Genomic DNA, 8,767 nt, shown 5'->3' on the forward strand with positions numbered 1-8,767 from the left:
GCAGAAGGATGAGGCAAATTAATCTACAAGAGCTCATAGTAACTGCTTTTGGACATCAGATACTTGAGAATAATCTCATTTAAAATGTTCCATCATATGTCTCACAGTATCCTCAAAGGATAATTCTTCCAAAGGGGAATTGAGAGAAAGAGAATCCTTTTCCTCAGACTCTAAGGGAAGAAGAGAATGGAGCCAATAAGAGTAAGCCAAGTACTCTTCACCAGAATCCAAATCTAACCCTTCAAAGGACTCAGACTACCTCTGACATTTAGAAAGAGTAGAGGACCAATGAACAGAAGGTACAGACACGCCTTGAGGAAACTTTAAAGCCACATGGGCATTAAGAAGGCTGTGTGTGAAATCCTGCCATCCCTTGTGGGGATCCTTTGCTACAGGAGCTACATGCACAGTCTTTGGTTTCTTTTTCAGATGAACACAAGCCCTACCAAACCTAGAAGACTCAGACCCCTACCTAGATTAAGTAAGAGTACCATGGACTTCCTCCCTAGCTAGTATCTAAGGAAGCCCCCTAGGACCCTCATTAACCGCAGTTCCCCCTCCACATATGCAGAAGATGTAGGCACAGCCTAAGAGGACATGTCAGCAGGCAGCACAGTGTCAGCCTCCAAATGGGTCACAGCAGAGGGTGTTTATGCTGGCAACAGATAGTCCCTGGGTTCTTCATCCAACCCAACAGAGGTGTCCAGAGGAGGCTGGACAGCAGCAGATTCAATGTGCATCTACACTGGCATATTTTTAAGTGCCAGCTGAACATAGGGGCGGACAGACTCAGAAGTCATGGTACCCCAGGCCAAAAGCTTCAGACTGATTCTCCAAATAAATAGAAAGGGACAGATGGCTGCAGAGAGTCTTCAGAACAAATGTCCAACAAAACACTAACTGAATATGTTAAAGAGTAGCACTAAAACAAAAAAAGCACTTGTGTCTATCTTTATGAGGAATCTGCCTCCTACAATCACATTTTCCCTTCTTGGATGACATATAAAAAGATAAAGCTACTAAAGAAATAAAAAAAAGGAGAAGACCCCAAAAGGGCACTTATCTTGTAAAGGTTCAGTAGCTGATCCAATCTGGTGAACGGCCTGCAAACCAAATTCATGAAGAAGCATTTTGACTGTCAGGAAAGAAGTTCTGAGCCTCAGGTGCTCATACATCACTTGAGTACCTTACACCTTGGATATAGGACATATGTCCAATGTATGGCATCTGGAAGGGCATAAGGCTTTGGTATGCTGGCTGGCTGTTCAGCTGCCCTCAGCAGGATATCCCATCTGTCAAGAATACTGCCACAGTGATAAGGAAGGACATCATCTGATCTATGAATTTATCATGAGTAGAAAGAATTAAGATGGACTTAGTAAGCCAGAGTAGAAACAGCTGGAAGGAATCTGATCATAAAAAGTACAATAACCTAAAAAACAAAACCTATGGTCTACTATAATGTAAAATACAAGATGAGTGATAGTTCCTCAAAATCAAAGAGGAGCCTGACGCACTGTAAAGTATTACAAAAAATACAACCCACCTACATGTCTGCAACATAATCAGCCTGGGGTCCTAGGTAGACAGATCACCACTATAGCAGAAAGAATCTGCAAGCTAGCAGCAGAAAACTAAAAGGCATTAAGTAATCCAAAATCAAACTGCATTGCAGAAGCTGTCAACTAATTAGGTAAAACTATTAAATACAAGAAAATAGGTCCTTGCTGACCAAAACTTTGTGCCACAAAAGTAAATAACCAAGACAGAAAACAAAGCACTGAAGTAAAATGATGAGCCAATTAAAGATCAAGGTCATGAGTGGAGGGAAAAGGGTTCAGGAGTATATCTGTTGACAAGTAAAGAAGGCCGATGACCCATATGCAGGAAACTGTGCAGAAGGGAACTAGCAGGCAGAGGACAGTTGTTAAATCAAAAGACTTAAGTCACACAGCTGACAGTACAGGAGCTATACCATGAACAATGAGTATAAACATAGGCATAGAATGGGAACACAGCAGACATAAAAGCAATTAACCAAGGCAATTCCAGGGGTAAAAATACATACCGAGTTCCCTAAATAAAACAAAAGAGATGCGAGGTATAGTAATTCTGGAATGTCATAACAAACGGAAAAGCTCTCTTCTTTAAGATCTCTGGAAAAGAAAAAAACAGAAGAAAAATTTTAACAAAAACAACCATGCACAGTTAGAAAGGAGACGGTAAGGAATCTGCTACTGCATCCTATTATTCCAATGGGTCCTTTAGGCAGTAAGGGGGGCCTATCAAGTATGACTTGAATTACTCTACCAGAGTCCTGAATGGTAGGCAGAGAGAGAATGGTACATAAAAAGGAACGTTTCTGCACTACAGAAACTGAAAGAAGCATCAGGTATCTCAAAAAAGCTAAACTACTAGGAGCATAGCATCCTCTGGCCACACAGACCAGCTATGAAATAACTAATAAAACTGAATGTGGGGGTCCAAAGAAATTCACCTGGTCTAAGTTCTCTAGAAGAACTCCTGAAGAAATGAAAATACCAGGAAAAAGAATGCTGTAAGAAGAGACCCCGGAAGAAGGAAACAGCCAGAAATACAAGTTTATACTGCAGACGTGCAGGGAGTTAGTCTTTCAGAGACTACATCCTGTAAGGATTAAGTTAATATTCCTTAGAACCAAAAGGACTATGGCTATAAAGTACAACAAATGCTGGAGACACATTACTAGGCCAGGAGTGCATAGAAGTACATATACCTTACACTGGGAAGAATAGTAGTAACAAGGTGAGCAAAATACACAAGAGTCCAACAAGCCAAAGGTAACATGTTGACCTGGATGTGAACAGTGCATGACGGTAGGGTTTCAGGAGTTGAGTGGTCATATCTAGACAAACTGTTCACTATAAGCAACCAGAGAGCTAATAAGCAGTAATGAGGACCACCACTCCTTAGGAATGCTGATAACAGTTGTAGACACCATTCTGCTGAAAATGCCATCTTAGAACATAAACAGTTTAAACAGATTCAGAGGCACAGATGACCCCATCACTGAGAGGAACTGAAAACAGTAAAGGATACCTTAAATGTACAGCTACTCCTGCCTCCAACACAGGACAAGAAAGGGGACAAAAGTTCTCTGATACACTTGAACTGTAACACAGAACAGTCATGTTGGAGACCAGATGAAAATATCAGCATAGAGCCCTCTTCCAATCAGCAAACAGGGAAGATGAAAGATGTTGAATCCGGAGAATATGAATAAAATGGCAGGCCCCATTTTTGCTCATGATACACGACTCCATTTTGTAAACAGAGTGTATGTTACCAAAAAGGAGTAAATTAATAAGCTTAACTATAAAAGAGAAACAAGATGAAATGTCAGAGTCGAATCAGCAGTAATACAAGAATCAATGCGGCTTATATCCCCATACAGTGATGACACAGTGATCCACAGTTTAGCTGACGGATGTCGATTAAAGTAGGTTCCGCAAATACAAACAAGGTTTCTTCCTTGCAACAAAACTGCTGAGATCAGCTAAACTGTATGCCAATACTTAGGTTTCACATATGTTTTAAGCAGAAGTATCTAACAAGTTACTAAAAGAAAAAGGAAGGTTCTCTCAACCTTTAAGCAGTCGAGGATGTCACATTAGGTCAATGTAATCTCACCTCATGGTCAAAGACAAATGAATGACATCAAACCTGTAACAAAGAAATCTTCCTGATAACAGGACCAAGGAAAATTGGCTTCAATGAAAAACACCTGTATCAGTGTCAAACAGCTCAATTCTGAAAGCCACATTGGCATCACGGACTGAAATGGCATCAAAATAGATGCAGTAGCAATGAGGTCGACTACAAAAAGAAGCTTGATACTGACAGACTCACATCAATGCAGATCCCAGAAAAACATGTTTCCTCAATGCCAAGATGCTTGGCTTAGAATTGATCCCAAGAATATGTTAAGCCACAGAGACATCTGACCCAAAAACCGAGAATGGAACCTGCAAAGGGGTCAATGCTAAACATCTCAAAAATCAGTAAAAACAAAGGAGAATACTATCCAGAAAGTCATCCTTTTGATCCAATGATCTAGTGGGACCTTCTCGAGTGCTTAAAGGTTGAGAGACCATAGCAGGACATGAGGCTGACACTAAATGTTTCAACCCTAACAGTCATTACAGACCACAAACAACATCAAAGCCAGAACCGGGCTGGTGAGAGGGCCTGAAGGACTCATTTCTATTTAAACTTGATACTAGAATAACAGTGTCATTGAGGAAAAAAAAAGTTAACATCTATGCACAGTCCAATTATTAAAATCTACAACTTTCCTGAGGTGAAGTGAACAGAAAGGACTACAACCAAGAACCAAACAGAACCTCACTTGCAACAAAAAACAGAAAAAACAACCACTCCAAATAATCGGCCAATCACATTTATTAAAACACGAACAACACACAGAGATGCATATTAAGTGCTTTTGTCTGCATATAACAATAACTTAATCAGAATCAAACCCATTAAAACAATTAACATGGTTTAAATATCCCTCCAGCAAGTCATGTTTAAATTTAACCAATAAAAATCATACTAAACATTATGCTCCCCATCTTAAAATATATTTATCATTAAAAACACAAGGCATTTGAAACTGTTCATAATGATGTTTCTCCGTGCAAACAATGACCAATTCCCCAAGTTAAACATAGATTCCAAACTAAATTAATATAAATATAATCTCAAAATGCTTGAGATGCTAACATGGTTGTTTAAACCAGGGTAATTCATGGCATTAAGTTTAAGCTGCCACATAACTTCACACTGTTTCATTAAATCACCCCATACTCCCCCCTCTAGGATTTTCTTCCACCATATCCAACCCAAAAAACAAAAACTGATAATCAGGATTTTTATTTAAATATGTTTACATAGAGAATTATTAATATTATTTCTAACATCTTGATTAAGCTCAGAGATCCACTCTCAATCTCCTTTGGGTTTTTCCAACATAAAAACCCCTACAGTCTTGACATAAAGTAAGATATATAGCATCAGTTGAATTACATGTGCAATAAAAGGTTGTTTTGACAAACTGTTAACGTACACCGAATCCTTTTCCAAAATAAATTGACATTGATTACAAAAGCCACACTTAAAGGTGCCAAACCTCTTGTTGCCACTAATCTTAATGTTATTGTCCACATTTTCAAAATAATTTTTAATAGACTTCCCTTTTCTGTATATCATCTGAGGTAAGACGATCAAAACAAGAAAAAATTTTCCTGTTTCTGTTAATAACCCCCCCAAATTTTTTCATAATCATTTGTGAAAGTAGTAACGAAGGAATACAGGAGTTCCCCACTGGGACCTTCTCTATTACTAGATGTATTAACTACACATGAATGCATGGTTCCTAATGAAAGTTGCATATCATCTTATTTCCATTTAGCTGTAACTTCCTTCTTCATTTCAAAAACCAAACTCTTTGGATACCCACGTGAAAAAACATATTTGCTAATTTCTGCCCATCAATCTCAAACTGATCATCTTTTGACACCTTCCTAGCTAGTCTTATGTACTGGCCTTTAACGATGCCACTTTTCTGATGCACGGTGACAGCTGGAATAATGAAGTAAACCGAGTACATGGGTTTTCTATATATGTTACTTACCAGCCTTTTGCTATCACTATGTTTGTAAAGTTGCACATCCAAGTAATTGATGGTATTCATACTAAACATATGAGTAAATTGAAGAAAGTTAGTAGTCAAATTCAAATAACTCAGGAGCTTGTCTAATTCTTGGACAGACTTGTTCCAAACCATAAAAATGTCATCCAACTAAAGAATACAGAATTTCTAAGTGGCAGGTTTGAAAGTATTGAAAACAAATTTCTTCTCCCATTGGAGCAAAATGATGTTGGCAAAAATGGGTGCACAGCAAGCCCCCATTGCAACATACTTCTTCTGATGGAAGTATTGACCATCTAAATACACAACACTGTTTTTCAATACTGTCTCCGTAAACAATGTATTAAATTATTGAATTCAGTGGAAAAAGTCATGAAACCATTCAATACTAATTGTATGGGGGATGAAATTTAATAAATTAACATCTATTGTCAAAAATACAAAATCATTGGAAAATCCCACAACCCCAATTTTGTTAAAATCCCATGAATCATGACACAGCTGTACATAAGGTCTGAGGCATTTTTTCAAAAGCAAATCAACATATATTGCTAACAGATGTACTTTTGTTTGCTTGCATTAACAATGGATCTTACTGGAGTCAACCATATTCTAGTGAATCTTCGGTATTCGATATACTGGTTAAGTTTATGGAGACGGTGCTGATAAACAATTTTGAGTATGTAGATGGTCAGTATTTCCATCAGAAGGGTGTTGCAATGGGGGCTTGTAGTGCCCCTGTTTTTGCCATCATCACTTTGCTCCAATATGAGAAGAAATTTTTCAATACTTTCAAACACGTTCCTTGGAAATTCTAGGTTTGTTACTTGGATGACATTTTTTATGGTTTGGAATAAGTCTGTCCAAGAATTAGAAGAGTTCCTGAGTTATCTGAATTTGACTACCAACTTTCTTCAATTTACTCATATATTTGGTACTAATTTTCTCAAGTTCACATTTTCTTGCAAACGTGACCCAATTAATTATCTGAATACGGACATCAAGAAAGGACTAAATGACGAATTCAGTACAAGAATTTTCAGTGAGCCCACTAACTGCAATACTTTCTCTTTTTTACTAGTTGCCACCCCATTCTCCATCAACAGAGGGGGGTGGTGAAAAGTCAATTTATTAGAACATCAAGGCTGACATCTGATGATGCTGTCTGTCTTGAACAATTTTACTTTTTAAGATCAATGCTTCTGGATTGTGAATATCCAAGCAGCATTCCTAGACTCCATTAGGAATGAGATATGGATTAAGAGAAACAACAAATACGCCCCTATCATTAAAAGCAGGTGGAATCAGATAGATGAGAAAGACAGTTCTACAAGTTCTGATGGTCCACTTAATATGGTTTGCATTACACCTTAGCTGTTAAAAACATTGAAAAGATCATGCAGAAGAACTGGTGTATGCTACAATGTGATGAGAATATAGACAACTTTTTCTATTGTTGCCCTCTTTCACTTATAAAAACAAATCTAACATTAAATCTCTCTGTTGGAGAGGGTCAGTTATCCCAGGACACTATTACCTACTAGGAAATATGGGCACTGCCATCAGTGTCATCACAAACATTTGCTATAATGGCACCCTTTTAGGTAACTTGAACTCTTCTGGGCAGTATGGCTTTTTTAACTGATCTTCAAAAAGAGTGGTATATTTGGCTACATGCTCATCTAGCCCCACTTTCTATGTGGGGAAAAACTAAGAGTGCTTTGAATAAGTGTATTTATCAGCATGTGTGCAGTATTCAACACAAAGATTAGAAAAGTGCGCTGACCAGGCATTCCATTGGTTGTGCTAGTTTTATTAAATTTAACTTTTTGGTTCTTGAACAAATGCAGATTCTTCAATATGCAGATGATTGGCAGAATAATCTGATTTCTCAGTCTGAATGACAATATTTCTATTAGCAGTGAATTAAAAAGGAGAGCCAGTAGATTATGATGCACTTTGGTTAACTTTTTATTTTATTTTACTTGATGGTTCAGGTGTAAAATGTGCATTTATTTCAGTTTTATGGGGTTTACTTTGATTTTCTGCTTTGCATTGATGTCTGCAGAAGTTGTTTGATTCCAAGAGGTGTCCCTTCCTTCTTGCCTGTTCTTAAATGGCCTTGTGTGTGTTCCATTCACAGTTCTGATGATGTCTCTGCAATAAAGACAAAAGCGCTAAACTGTGGATGTTTTTAACTTTATTGTTTACATTAAACACATCCTGTGACTTGTACTGAGGCTTAAAGTTGACTTACTGGTTGTTTTGCTGTTTAGTCTTGGTTTCTTCCAGTACCAGAATTCCACTCGTTTCTTTGTTTTTATCACACATTTAGTATGAATACCATCAATTACTTGGATGTACAAATTTACAAAGATAATAACAAAAGGCTGATAAGTAACATATATAGAATACCCACGTACTCAGTTTACTTCATTATTCCAGCCACGAACCCCAGCATTAGAAAAGGGGCATTGTTAAGGGTCAGCACATCAGAATGGCTAGGATGGTGTCAAAAGATGATCAATTTTGAGACTGAGTGGCAGAAATTAGCAAATATTTTTTTCACGTGGGTATCATGAGAGTTTGGTTTCTGAAATGAAAAAGGAAATTACAGCCAAACAGAAAGAAGGTATTATTCAACCTTTGTTAGAAACACTACATTCTTGTATAGTTAATACATCTAGTAATAGAGAAGGACCCCAGTGGGGAACATGTGTACTACTTCATTACTACTTTCACAAACTATTACGAAAAAATTTGGGGGGTTCTTAACAGAAATTATGAAGCTTTCTCTTATTTTGATGGTCTTAAAGTAGTGGGTCACAAAACTTGGATAGTATACAGAAAAAGGATATCTATTACAATTATTCTGAAAATGTGGACCATTAAGATTAGTTGCAATAAGAGGTTTAGCATCTCTACGTGCAGCTTTTGTAATCCATGTAAATTTTGAAAAAAGATTCAGTGTATGTTACAACCTTTTATTGCACATGTAATTCAACTGGGTATTACACATCTTGCTTTATGTAAAGACTGTAGCGGTGAAAAACCCAAATCTAGGAGCATAATCGA

Source organism: Protopterus annectens, chromosome 15.part0, assembly GCF_019279795.1.
Source record: "Protopterus annectens isolate FY-2018-M chromosome 15.part0, PAN1.0, whole genome shotgun sequence".
NCBI lineage: Eukaryota > Metazoa > Chordata > Ceratodontiformes > Protopteridae > Protopterus > Protopterus annectens.